The sequence below is a fragment of the Sapajus apella genome, unplaced genomic scaffold (genome assembly GCF_009761245.1).
Source record: "Sapajus apella isolate SASKATOON/1434 unplaced genomic scaffold, GSC_monkey_1.0 scaffold45, whole genome shotgun sequence".
NCBI lineage: Eukaryota > Metazoa > Chordata > Mammalia > Primates > Cebidae > Sapajus > Sapajus apella.
The window spans coordinates 352,096-367,044 of NW_022436985.1; the positions used below are offsets into that span (position 1 = coordinate 352,096).

General features: G+C 37.3%; 1 protein-coding gene and 1 pseudogene across 4 annotated transcripts in view; both read left to right on the plus strand.

The window, feature by feature from the left end:
- Positions 1-14,949, plus strand: part of STPG2 (sperm tail PG-rich repeat containing 2) — a 613,616-nt gene that overhangs the window by 278,578 nt on the left and 320,089 nt on the right. The window lies entirely within an intron of this gene.
- LOC116524384 lies at positions 7,579-8,814 on the plus strand (annotated as a pseudogene). Its single transcript, XR_004257305.1, has one exon. The product of XR_004257305.1 is annotated as an actin-related protein 2/3 complex subunit 1B pseudogene (transcript).

Consider the following 14,949-nt stretch of genomic DNA (forward strand, 5'->3'; position numbering starts at 1 on the left):
TGTTACACTGTATTTAGTAGTCTTAAATACATGTTACACTGTTAACTCTTTAGTAGTCTTAAATACATGTTACACTGTATTTAGTAGTCTTAAATACATGTTGCACTCAACTCTTTAGTAGTCTTTAATAGTCTTTAGTAGTCTTAAATACATGTTAGTAGTGTTTAGTAGTATTAAATACATGTTACACTGTTAACTCTTAGCAACTTTTACTTTTGGTGAAAAACCTTGTTAGTGACTGTAATTATGTACCAGGTATGGCACCTAGGACATCAGACAGAAGTGTAATAAAAGCTGACTCTTCCCACGGTGCATGGCTCTCCACATGACCCCAGGCCTTATCTATATAGAATCTAATGCTCCAAAGTAGGAAAATTGAATAATTTTGAAAAGTCAAAGAATCAGTTTATGACCCTAAAGTGTTTAGCAAACTAATATATGACCTGCATAATTTAGACCAAATGTTTAAATTTTGAAGACTTATTTTGCCGATAATCTTGAAAATGTTCTTTATTTACCAAAGATTACTTAAGTTATGTGAAGTAAAAGGTATTACACTTTTTATTTTTCTGATAATATATTTGATTTAAGCTCTTACTGATTTTAAACCAAGGAATCAAAACTCTTTTATATCTCACATACACAACATATATAAATACGCAGAAAAAAGATTTAGTAGTTGTAAAATTTTTCATTTACCAGTTTCTTAAGTGGATTACTGGCTTTAGAGTGGATCTCTTAGAGGAACAAGGCCAGGAAAGCATGCAGTTTCTAGGGTCCAATAAGCCGGCACACCTGGGAGGTAAAACAGATTTCTGGAATTTAAGTTCCCATTTTTATACCAGATCTTGGATCCCCGTAAAGAGGGAATCAGCCCATCTTCCACAGGAGTCATATCTCTCAGTGGGGGGTGGGAATATTTCCATAATTTCTAGGTGGCCAAGAACATGCTTCTCTGATCCAAAATGTGCAGAGCTCAGTATTTCCCCATAACTGCCATTAGCCATCCCCAAAGGCATGTTTTCTACCTAGTTATTACACACCAAAGCTCTCTAATAATGTGAAGTAATTTCTGACACCCCCAAAAGTTAAAGTTTTCAGATAATGGAATACAAAACAGAACAGAGCCTTAGATTTTGAAGGGGCTCTATCCACTTCTAATTCCTTGGATTTCATGAGGAAAACAAGTTTTTCCTAAAATGGGGTTTGTGGTGCCTCTTCTGTTTTTTCCAAGGAGTCTCAGGCTTTTAGAACTTGAATATCTACTTTCAGTTAAGCTGACTTTTAACCATAGCACTCTTTAAAAAAAAACAAAATCTTTTAAATGTCTTATTACCTGATTGTAGCCAGGCCAAACAGCCAATATTTCTGGCTTTTGAACTTTACTAAAGGTAACCTCCCATGTGCTTAGGGAAATTCAATTCAAGATGTTTCGTGGAGGGGAAGAGAATTAACAAATGGTAAATGTCATGCAGATATCAACCCAAAAAGGACTCATTCCCTAAGCCAGAAATTGAACTCAGGCTGCCGTTGTAAAATGGCAAAACTTCAGCTGCTGAGCTACAGCATTGGGTGGTTTCCAATGCTCTTCCCAGAAGGAGTCTAGAGTAGCCAATTTTGAGCTTGGGAAGTCTTTTAACTACTCAAGATAATTTTTAGCGCTATGACATGAACCCCCAAATTTCTGTCCTCCAGATGGTGGAGACCAAGAGAAAGTACAGCCACATGGTTGCAAGGTAAAAATCCCAAGGACATAACTGACCAGTTTGCTGGTCTGTCTTGAACAAAGGACTTATGGGACCCTAAGCCCATATTGTATCCTAAGATATCCCTCTTTCTGACAGAAAGATACAGAAAGACAAATTTGTAGCACAAAATACAACAGATATGCTACAGTTTAAGACTAGCCTCACAAATCCTTTTTCCAATTAATCAAAACTTTACAGAGGAGATTAACAGTGATTTTTACCATTCATTCAATTTTGAATGATTTTCACAGTTCATTCATTCAACTTTGAATGAATGGTTAAAAAAAAACACTGTTTATGAGAGAGTGATTGAAAGGAAGGGAAAGGGAGAAAAACATTGCCTGCAGTGGATTGGGGAAGTCTAGGAGTTCAGGGAGGTCAGGAAAGACCCACCCACTGCCGCTACACTGAAAAATTTAAGCAGCTGCTTGTCAGTTACACAGGGATTTTTTCCAACATTCCCATCAGCTCTCAAGTTTCTTCTTTTAGGGAGAAAAACTCCCTCTGTCCCATGATCCTGTACATTCCTAATGCTGTCACCCGTAGCCATCAGCAAAGAGTGACAGACAGATTAATCCAGTGAGAATAGCAACTAACACCCTGTAGTGTCAAACCTGTTGTTAGCCAAGAAGGACTTTACTGAATGGGGCGTCTAACCCCCTAAATCTTAGAAAGGACTCTCACCTTCCTAAGTTGGGTCTCAAATCCTGGTTCAGTCAAGCGTCCTTGCCTTTTAGTAAGAGGGGCCTTTAACCCTCTCTGTCTTCGGAGAAACTCTAACTTTCCTAGATTGGGCCTCAAATCCAGTCCCATCTTTTACCTGGGAAAATGCATCCCACATACCCAGTTATCCAATTGGTGTTGCACACAGAGGATTTTCCTTTGGGTCAGGGGTGTCTTCAGCATCATTTCTTCTGTGGTTCTCCAGAAAGATGTTACCAGAAAGGAGTCCAAATCCAGACCCCAGAAGAGGGTTCTTAGATCTCACACAAGAAAGAATTCAAGACAATCCACAGAGTAATGTGAAAGTAAGTTTATTAAGAAACTAAAGGAATAAAGAATGGCTACTCCATAGGCAGAACAGCTGTCAATGAGTAGTAATACTTTGAAAAGGAATCTTTTTCTAAGTACTAGGTCTCAACAGTGGGCTTAAAATATTTAGTAAACCATGCTGTAATCAGATGTGGTGTCACCCAGGCTTTGTTTTTCCATTTCTACAGCATAAGCACAATAGATTTGAAATAATTTTTATGGGTACTAACATTTCAGAATGGTAAATGAGCATTGGTTCAACCTAAAGTCACCAGCTGCATGAGCTCCAGAGTCAGCCTATCCTTTGATGCTTTGAAGGCAGGCATTGACTTCTTTCTAGCTCTGAAAGTCCTAGATAGCATGGTTTTCTAATATAAGACTGTTTGTCTACATTAAAAATCTGTTGTTTAGTGTAGTCACTTTCATAAATGATGTTAGCTAGATCTTCTGAATAACTCGTTGCCGTTTCTGCATCAGCACTTGTTTCACCTTGTATTTTTATGTTATGAATACAGCTTCTTTCCTTAATCTTTGTGTACTAACTTCTACTAGTATTCAACTTTTCTTCTGCAGCTTCTCCACCTCTCTTAGCCTTCAAAGAATTAAAAAGAATTAGGGTCTTTCTCTGGGTTATGCTTTGGTTTAAGGAAATGTTGTGGTTGGTTTGTTATTTTATTTAGATCACTCAGATTTTCTCCAGAGATGTAATACCCAGTTTTGGAGGTGGTGCCTTGTGGGAGGAGTTTGGGTCATTGGGATAGACCCCTCTTGGCTTGGCACCATCTTTGTGATAGTGAATTATGAATTCTGGTCATTTAAAAGTGTGTGGCAGCCTTACCCCCTACTTGCTCCTGTGCTCACCACATAATGTGCTTGCTCGTGCTTTGCCTTCTCTCATAAGTAAAAACTCCTTGAGAACTCCTCAGAAGCCAAGCAGATATCAGCCCTATGCTTTAGAGCCTTCAGATCAATGAGCCAATTAAGTCTTTTTTATTTATTACCCAGTCTCAAGTATTTCTTTATAGCAAGAATAGCCTAACACAGAAAATTGGTACTGAGAAGTTAGGCATTGCTATAAAGATACCTGAAAATGAGGAAAAACTTTGGAACTGAGTGACAGAGGTTGCAAGAGTTTTGAGAGCTCAGAAGAAGACAGGAAGATGAGGAAACGTTTGGAACTTCTTAGAGACTACTTAAATGGATGTAACCAAATGCTGATAGTGATATGAATAGTGAATTCTGGGCTGATAAGATCTCAGATGAAATTGAGAAACTTAGTGGGAACTGGAGCAAATGTAACCCTTGTTTTGCCTTAGCAAAAAACTTGTCTGTATTGTTTACATGCCCTAGGGATCTGTGGAGGTTTTAACTCAAGAGTGATGACTTTAGGGTGTCTAGCAGAAAAAAATTTCTAAGCATCAAAGCGTTTAAGAAGTAGCCTGGCTGCTTCTAACAGCATATGCTTAGATGCAGAAAAAAAGAAATGACATAAAAATTCGAATTTATAGGGGAAGCAAGCATAAAAGTTTGGAAAATTTGCAACCTGGCCATATAGCAGAGAAAGAAAAACCATTATTAGGAGATGAAGTCAGAGGGGCTATGGAGAAATCACTTGCTAGAGATATTAGCATGATGAAAAAGAGTCATCAAGTGCTAATAGCCAAGACAATGGGAAAAAGGCCTCCAAGGCATTTCAGAGATCTTTATGGTAGCTTCTCTCATCACAGGCCTAGAGGCCTGGGAGAACAGAATGACTTGGGGGACCAGGCCTGGGACTTGGCGGCCTTGTGCGGCCTTGGGATACTACTTCTGGCATTCAGGCCACTCAGGCCCAGCCTCAGCTCATAGGGCTGTAGGTATAGCTCAGGCTGCAATTCCAGAGGGTGCAAGCTATAAGTCTGGAAGCTTCCACATTGTGTTAAGTCTGTAGGCACAGAGTGCAAGAGTGAGGGAGGCTTGGCAACCTATGCCTAGATTTTAAGGGATATATGAAAAAGCCTGCTATATATCTTTTGAAATCTATATGGCAGGGTGGCCAGGCAGAAGCCTGCTACAAGGGTGGAGCCCTCACAGAGAAACTCTGCTAGGGCAATGTGAAGGGGAATTGTGGGGTTGGAGGCCCCACACTGACTCCTCACTGGGGCACTGCTTACTGGAAATATGGGAAGGGTGCTGCTGTCCTCCAGACTGGAATGGTAGATCCACTGGCAGCTTGTACCCTGTACCTGGAAAAGCTAGAGGCACCAAACTCCAACATGTGAGAGTAGCAGCAGGGGCTGTATCCTGCAGAGATACAGGGCTGAGTTGCCTAAGGTCTAGAGAGCCCACTTTTTACTGCAGTTGGCCCTGGATTTATGACATGGGGTAATAAGGGATTATTTTGGAGCTTTAAGATTTAATGACTGTCTTGCTGGGTGTCAGATTTGTGTGGGGCCTGGAGCCCTTTTTTCTGGCCAGTTTTTTCCTTTTGGAACAGGAATGTTTTCTCAATTCCTGAATTTACATTATATCTTAGAAGTAACTACCTGTTTATGATTTTACAGGCTCATAGGTGGAAGGAATGCTTGTCCAGATGAGACTTTGGACTTGGGGCTTCGGACTTTTGAGTGATGCTAAAATGAGTTATGAATTTGGGAACCTATTGGAAGGCATGATTGTATTTTGCAATGGGAGAAGGACAGAGATTTGGGGAGTAGAGTGTGGAATAATATCGTTTAGAGGTACTCTCTAAATCTCATTTTGGAGGTGGGGCCTGGTGGGAAGTGTTTGGGTCATGAAGAAGGATCCATTCTGGCTTGGTGCTGTCCTCACAATAGAGAATTGATTCTCATGAGATCTCGTTGTTTAAAAGTGTGTGGCAATGTCCCTGTGCTACCTTGTGCTGCCCCCACTATGTGACATGCCTGCTCCTGCCTTACCTTTTGCCATGAGTAAAACTCCCTGCGACCTCCCCAAAGTGAAGCAGATGACAGTGCCATGCTGTACAGCTTGCAGAACTGTGACCCAATTAAACTTCCTTTCTTTATAAATTACCCAGTCACAGGTATATTTTTATAGCAATGCGAGAATGGCCTAACAACTTTCTTTTGATTTGTGCATTTACTGCAGTTGCACTTTTAATTTTCTTCAAGAACTTTCTTTTCTTTTGCATTTACACTTGGGTAATGTTTGGTGCAAGATGTCTAGCTAATGGCTTGTTTTTGCTTTCAATGTACTTTCCTCACTAAGCTTAATCATTTATAGCTTTTGATTTAAAGTGAGAGACCCAGGACTCTTCCTTTCACTTGAACACTTAAAGGTCATTGTTGGGTCATTAATTAGACTAATTTCAGCACTGTTATGTTTTATGGAATAGAGATGTCTGAGGAGGGGGAGAGAGATGGGAGGATGTCTGGTCAGTGGAGCCACAGGAACACACATATTTATAGATTAAGTTTGCCATTTTATATGTACATGGTTTGTGTTGCCCTTAAAGAATTACAATAGTAACGTCAAAGGTTGCTAATCACAGTTCATCGTAACAGATATAGTAATAATGGAAAAGTTTGAACTATTGAGAGAATTACCAAAATGTGACACTGAGACATGAAGGGAGCACATGCTATTAGAAAAATGGCACAAATAGCTGATAGACTTGCTGATGCAAGGTTGCCACAAATCTTCAATTGGTAAAAAACAAACAAATGAAAAACCCAACAGTATCTGTAAAGCATAATAAAATGAGGTAAGCCTGTATTTGAGTAATGGCCTTAGGCTTATTAAAGATTTTATTTATGTTTTGGTTTCAAATTTTTTAAAATTATGTTTTCTGTATGAACATATACTGCTTTATAGTAATTCAAAAATATATTTAAAAATTTTAAAATTTTAACTATAAAATTAAATAATTTAATTTAGATAGTTTAAAAGGTTTAAATGTTAAAATTAAATAATTTAAATAGTTGAAATAGTTTAAATGGTTTAAATAGTTCAAATGGCAAAATATTTAAGTGCTAAAATATTTTCAGATTTTAAATAAATGGGGAAAATCAGTTGATGTGTGCAGCACAATTTTCATTAGAAACCAAATATTTAAATGAATGATACACTCAGCAATGCATAGCATATAAGACAACATTTGTGGCTTAACCTATCAGGTACTGAGACTTACTTTACTCAGAAAGCATAGATTATTAGTCATGAAAATAACACTGTGATTTCTGTATCACATTCTCACAGGAAATTATTTTAGGAAACAAGTATAATTTATCTTAGAAGTTAATTGAACGTATCTATGAAGGTAGTTTTGTTCATTTTTTCAATAAACATAAATAATACTTTTGTTGTAAAGATCACTGTTGTGTAAAAATTAATTGTTTATTCTGCTTTCTCAGTGACTTATTCTAGCTTCAGAAGTACTGGAAAGTTTTTCAAAATGCAGTTCATCACTCTTGCTGAGTGCTGTTAACCCTCTGCAATAATTGTGTAACATTTTTGATCATTTTCCTATAGCTGCCAGAAATGCTTCTGAGGTGATAAAATGCAGGATAACTCTTGAGTGTGCGCAAAAGCTGGTCAGATCAGTTTTGGGGATTTGTTGATTCTATATCTTTCATCAAAATGATAGAAATTTTATTGTTAAAAATGAACTAACTTTATTAGTTTTTAATCTCAAATTATTTTGTTTCTTTGGACACTTTATATATAATATATATTTATGTATATTACATATAAATATATAAGTGATATATAAATATATGTATAGGGTAAATTATGCATAATTTGAGGATAATATTTGGTAAGAAGGATATATTATAGATAAAATAATTCCATGTATAGATGTACAGATTATTAATTTTCTGAGTTAGAATAAAATAATTCACTTTTTGGGTACTAAAGAATTGAAGACTAGGAAAAGCTTCATTAGAAAAGGAGAGAATGGAGATGATACAGGAGCCGCTGCCCACAGCGAACTTGTTCTCGTTGCGGGCCCAGGAGAATGACTGATGGGTTTGCAAGCACATCAAGAAGCCCATCCCCTCCACCGTCCTCAGCCTGGACTGGCACCCTAACAATATGCTGCTGGCTGCCGGCTTCTGCGACTTCAAGTGCCAGATCTTTTCAGCCTACATCAAGGAGGTGGAGGAGCGGCCGGCACCCACTTCATGGGGCTCCAAGATGCCCTTTGGGGGTGTTGATGTTTGAGTCCAGCAGTAGCTGCCGCTGGGGACATGGCGTCTGCTTCTCAGCCAGCGGGAGCCGCGTGGCCTGTGTGAGCCAGGACAGCACCGTGTGCCTGGCTGATGCCGAGAAAAAGATGGCCATCGCGACCCTGGCCTCTGAAACACTGCCGCTGCTGGCGGTGACCTTCATCACAGAAAACAGCCTGGTGGCAGCGGGCCATGACTGCTTCCCGGTGCTGTTCACCTACGACGCCGCTGCGGGGACGCTGAGCTTCTGCAGGCCGCTGGATGTGCCCAAGCAGAGCTTGCAGCGCGGCTTGACTGCCCGTGAGCGCTTACAGAACCTTGACAAGAAGGCGAGCTCCGAGGGCGGCATGGCCGCAGGTTCGGGCCTGGACTCGCTGTACAAGAATAGCGTCAGCCAGATCTCAGTGATCAGCGGGGGCAAGGCCAAGTGCTCACAGTTCTGCACCACTGTCATGGACGGTGGCATGAGTATCTGGGACTGGGATGTGAAGAGCTTGGAGTCAGCCTTAAAGGACCTCAAGATCAAATGACGTATGCGGAATGTCTTCATCCCAGCTGCTGGGGAAGCGGGGCGAGGGGTCAGGGAGGCTAATGGTTGCTTTGCTGGTATGAGTTCCCACAGGGGCTGCTCCCTCAAAAAGGGAGGGGACAGATGGGGAGCTTTTCTTGCCTATTCAAGGAATATATGCCTTTTTCTTAAAGAAATGCTTTCATTTACTGAAAAAAATAAATGCCTCCAAAGCACTATGCTGGTAATGAACTGCTTCAAAATGTGGAGGTAGTAAAATGCAACTGTGTCAAAAAACAAAACAAAACAAAAAAGACGCAAAAAAAAAAAAAAAAAAGGAGAGAATGAATACGCAAGGTGGAGTGGGAAGGAGAAATCTGATGAAGTGGTATTTTAGAACATAAATTAGGGTAATAGAATTAAAGTCTAAAATAGAGTGGTAAGCCTCAAAGCAGAAAGTGGACTTTGTTTATTTATTGAGGTGAGAAGTTAAGTGCCAAGAATAATTGAAAATATAGTAGTCTCCTTTCTTTGTGTGGTTCCACTTTTCATGGCCTTGGTTACCAGCATGAAGTGCAGCCTGAATATAGGCAAGGATAGTAAAATATTTTGAGAGAGAGAGAGACCATATTCACACAACTTTTATAACAATATATTGTTGTAATTGTTCTATTTTATGATTAGATACTATTGTCAATGTTACTATGCCTAATTTAGAAACTAAACTTTATTATGGATATGTATATATAGGAAAAAACATAGTCTATGTATGGTTTGATGCTATCCTTGATTTCAGGCATACACTGGAGTTCTTGGAATGTATCCCTGTGGATAAGAGGAGACTACTATAAATAGATTTCATATCTCTCTATATAGATAATATATGTAAGAGAGCTTATCCCAAACATCTCATGGTGTGGCTTTGCATAATGGAGTGATTTATAAATCGATGAAAGCTCACATAACTTAAAAAATAATTGTATCAGCTTGTCCTAAAAAGCACAAACAGTATTTAAAATGAAAAGAGGTCTTTGGACTCTCAGATTCCTACAGGAGGGAAATGACCAATAAAACTCTTTAGCTGTAAGCATGAGCTACTTTTTATGGAAAAGGAAGGATGACTCCGAGGACAGAACCAAGAGCCCACAGGGTAAAGTCATAAAACCTACTGAACAACTCCAAGAAAGCGGGACTGAACCCTTATCTATGAACTTGCAACATTTGCCCATCTAAATTTGAATTGCTACAAACCTTTGAATGCTGTCTCTCCTGTTTTTCTTTTTTTGAACAATAGTGTTTAAAGCATTTATACTATTCCTGTCTACCATTAGTTTCTTGCATATATGTGGGCAGATAATTCGCCTCTTTAGTTCAAGGTCTTTCGGTGGAGATAATCACATGCAAAGAGCTATAATAGAAGAATCACCAAAAGGCAGTCTCATCCTCATCTGAATCAGAATTAGATATCAGAGTCCTAGACTTTCAATTAACACTTTAATGAATTGAAGTCGGGAGTCTTCATGGGGTTGCTTGTATTTTGTATGTGGGAGAAATATGAAATATTGCCAGAGAGTGGTGGCATATTGTGTTTTCTAAAGATTCTGTGTGTTCTTCACACAATGCAGTGTTGACACTGCTTTCATCAAGTAGCGGTGTCTGTTTCCAGTCCCGTGGGTGGACCTGTAGTACTACTCCGACTAATAGTGTATGGAAAAAGAGTTGCTATGTGACTTCTTAGGTACTTATGAATAATTCTCTCAGAATGTCTACTCTTGAACCTACCCAACATGCTGTACAGAAGCCCAGCAGCCATGGAGAGGCCCATGCAGAGATGAACTGAGGCCCCAGCTCCTCAATCCTAGCTGAGCTCCCAGACAACAGCCAGTGTGGGCTTGCCAGCCATGTTGAGTATTTTGAAGTGGACCCTCCACCTTCCAGTTAAGGTGCCCCAACTGATGCCATATAGAGCTGAGATGAGCCTTTCCCTCTTAGTAATGCTCAAGTGCAAATTTTTGAACAAAGTAAATTATTATAGTTGTTTCAAGACATTAGTTGTCTTAAGGTGGTTGTTTGTGCAGCAGTAGATAATCAGAACCAGTTCTCGAAAGAGAAAGAAGTGAAGGCAGGTGAAATTTGTTCAAAGTAAAAATACGGAATGATTGGTGGGCAAAACAAGGCTGAAATATATAGTCATGCCTACAGTTGTAATAGAGAGGTTAAAGTCAAGCCTAGGTTTAGAAGGGCCATTAGCAGTAATCTTGAACTATCCAAGAATGATGTTTGATATATAAAATCAAACATATAATGATATATGTGGTATAATAAAATGATTCATGTACTAAAATTATCCAAGAAAATGGGACAGTAGATTAGAGTTGGATAGATAACAGCCATAAAGAGAAAAAGAGCTTAGTTTAAATAAATTACTGATTAAATATTTTACGTTGGAATATAAATTTTAAGTTTTCAAAACATTTCACATACAGTACTAGATTCTTAAAACTAGCTTTTCAGTTAACTGTTAATATCCTTATTGATAAGGGAGAAAACTGAAGCTAAGGCAATTAAAAAAAGAAAAACACAGATAGAAAATAGCATAAACAGGAATAAAACTCAGATGGTTCATTTGTTTGCTCATTTATTCATTGTTTTGCTTTTTGAGCACATATTGTGTGGTAGACAGTGTGCTTTGAATATGTGAATAAATGAGTAAGACTCAATCTTTCTCCTCAAATATCTTCTATCTAGCAAGGGAGAAAAATAATCATAGATAATTGTAATGAAATTTAACTAGTAGTTTCCCCTATATCACAATTGCTTAAAAAATTCTACATAAATTTAATTGCAAATGGAGGTGCAGATGTTAATATAAACTTCTTCAATATAGAGAAAAGTTTACAAAGCATTCAACATGTATAGTTTATAGTATATTGGCAAGGCAGGAAGGTACGCAATGGCACTCTTTATGAAATTCAAATAGAATTATAACAAATTTTATTTCTGTGTAATATAAAATTTTGAGATTTCATAGGTACCATTAAAAATAATAACTATATGTTTTTAAAACTATATTTTGCCTATTATGGTAGCATAGTGTTATTTATGGTAACTTCAAATACAAAATAACTGTTTTACATATATATTATATATATCAACATTATATATGTATATATAATTACATGTATGTGTATATATGTGAAGTTTGTTCAAAGTAAAAATATGGAATGACTGAGTGGTATTATATATCTGTGTATATATAGATCTAAAATTATACATATGTGTATATATATTTCTAAGTAGATATATAATTATTTTTATGTGTGTGTGTATATATATATATACATATATAAATATATATATATATAAATATATTTTATATATATATATATAATTCTGAGTAGATCTAATGCAATCAAAAGGAGCTTTTGTACTGATCTTCAAATCTGAATGAAGTTAGCCAAGTCCTAACAAATGTGTGAAAATTAGGAAAAGAAAATCCTAAGAAAGTATAGAAAATTTAAAGTTTAAAATTTGCCTTTTGATGGCAGAGTTGCCTCTAGAGTTAGGAGGCTTCTTATCACTAAAATAATCCAAGCATAAGCGATATAATTTAATTTTCAGGAATGCTCTGGGATAGATTTTCTGCAGAGAGTAGGAAGCTGAACTTCAGAAACTTAAGCCATTTCACCATGTCTAAATTCTAATTAATTGTCTAGATAATGGGGAAGCAGCCAGTATAAAATGTAACACTATAAATTATAATAGACTATAATGAAATAAGTTGTTCTATTTATAAGGGAAATTTGGATTTATAGAGAACAATTCAAGGGGAAAAGACACCATGTCTAAGCAAGCATTCTAAAGTTAAGAAATGTTTTTGCTAATTCTTACAATTTTATCTTGACCTATATGACATAATTCCAATGCCATTTTTATTACTAATGTAGTTTATAGTAATAGATTTTGAATAACAACCATTATTCATAAAAACGGTAATTTATCTGATACTTAATAGTGCCAGCAGGAACTTTAAATTTATATTTATTATATGTATATATTTTATATATATATGTATATATTATATATATATATATACACAATAATTTAGTATTCATAACAACTGTATAATTACCATGTTTTACAGAAAAGATAACTGAATCATAGAGAAGTCACATAACTTGCTAAAGTCACATATTTCCAAGATGGAATGTAGCTGGGATTCAGATACAGGCAGTTTTGCATGTGGGCCTGTTCTTTTAACTTCTGTTCTTTGTTAAGTACACCCTGTATTTGTTAGAATTCTCCAGAAAAATAGAACCAATAGGACTTATTTATATATATATTTTTTTCTACACACACACACATATATATTTGTGTATATAAATGTATATTTATATTTATGTGTGTGTATATATATGATAGAAAAGAAAAAGAATGAAAGAAGGAAAGAAAGGAAGGAAGGAAGATAGGAATAGGGAGAGGGAGGGAGAGAGAGAGAAGAGAAAGAAAAAGAAAGAAAGGAAAAAGAAAGAAAAGAAAGAAAGAGAGAAGAATTCCTCCTTTCTCCACTTTTTTGTTCTGTTTAGGCTCTGAAAGGGTGATGCCCATCCATGTTGAAGAGAGCAGTCTGCTCTACTAAGTCTGCCAATTTAAATATTAATATCTTCAGAAACACTCTCACAGACATATCCAGAAATGATCTTTGAACAGGTATTTGGGAATTCTGTGATCTAGTCAAGTTGACATGTGAAATTAGCTATCACAAGTCTACGTCTTGTCAACTTGGCACTCATATGAATCTACTTAAACCATACTTAATCTCCAAATAAAGATAATAACAAGGTCATACTTCTGCCTAACATGGTACAGCTATCCTGTGTACAACCAAAAATACATTAATCTTTTCCCAGAAGAGAAGATAAAGTCCCTGAGTGATGTTTACCCTTCTTCCTGACAACCTGTTACTTAAATGTTACTATGTAAAATTACCAATACCTAAATATGGTAATATAAAGTCAGTATATCTTATGTTACATGTCAAGAGAATAAGGGAGGAGAGAAAACAAAAGATTTTATATATACAGGTTGAGTATCCTTAAACTAAAAATCCAAAATCCAAAATGAAAAATATTCTGAAAGCTGAAATTTATTGATCACTGAATGATGCTCAAAGGAAATGCTCATTAGAGAATTTCAGACTTTGGATTTTCTAATTAGGGATGCTAAACCACGAATTATAATGCAAATATTCCCAAATCTGAAAAACTCTGAAGTCTGAAACATTTCCAGTCCCAAGCCTTTTGGGTAAGGGATACTTAACCTGCATATACAAATGTGTGTGCACGCACACACACACACACCCAACTCAGTAAATGTTTCTGTAACTGGTCACATAGTCATAGCTGATATTTGTAATTACTTTCTTTCACTACCATTATGTTTTTTCTTTGCTTTTAGCAAAGCTGACTTCAGCTGGTCATGGTTCTTTACCTGGCGAGATGACCCATACCTTCATTGCTGAAAGGTGCTGGATGTTAGTTAGTAGTCCTGCTTGGATTGGGTGGTTGTACTTTTGCATTGACCTTAGTAACAGGGCACTGTTATACTGAGAAATAGCCTTAGGAATCTCTTGTATTCCAGAGATGCTCTTCCTTAACGCCACTGTGGAGCAGTACTTTTGGTAGCCAGCAGAGTAACTTCCTTCGGAGCCTGTTGATTTAGAGGCATGAGGAGCCCAAAGTGGTTGAGTGGCAGTTTTAATTTCCAGTTCAATGGAATTATTATTGTGCCTTCTGGTAAAAGCATTTCTCCCCCTCTCAGCCAGAAAAGCGTGTGGTCTCAGGAACAGAAAAATTGCTAGGTGTCACTAGGGGTAACAGTAAATGGTGCCACTTTCATTTCCACCCCTTGATTCCTGGACTTGTGAATCCTGGCTATGGGAGAAACAGCACCATATATTTGACACTGATTCAAAGTATATACAGCCTTGTGGAGTACCTTGCCTTAGCCTTACAAGGTGTTTCCACCTGCTGGCACTGTTACTGAGACTTCAAAAGATCATTTTACCATTCTGTCAAACCAACTGTTTTGGGGTGGTAAGGGACATGGTAAGACCAGGCAATACCATGTGAATGGGCCTACTGCCATACTTCTATGCTGTGAATTGAGTTCCTTAATCAGAAACAATGCTGTGTGGAATGTCACAGGAGTGGGTAAGACATTGTGTAAGTCCATGGTGGTAGTTCTGGCAGAAGCATTGCATAAGAAAAGGTAAATCTGTATCCAAAGTCAGTGACTATTCCAGTAAGAACAAAATACTGTCCTTTCTATGATGGAAGCAATCCAATGTAATTAACCTATTATGACTTACATGGCTAATCATCTCAGGGATTGGTGACAGTCTCGGTATTGATCTGTGGTTTTAGTCCCAGGGACTTAATATTAATCTCTGCTGCTGACAGACTGGGCATTC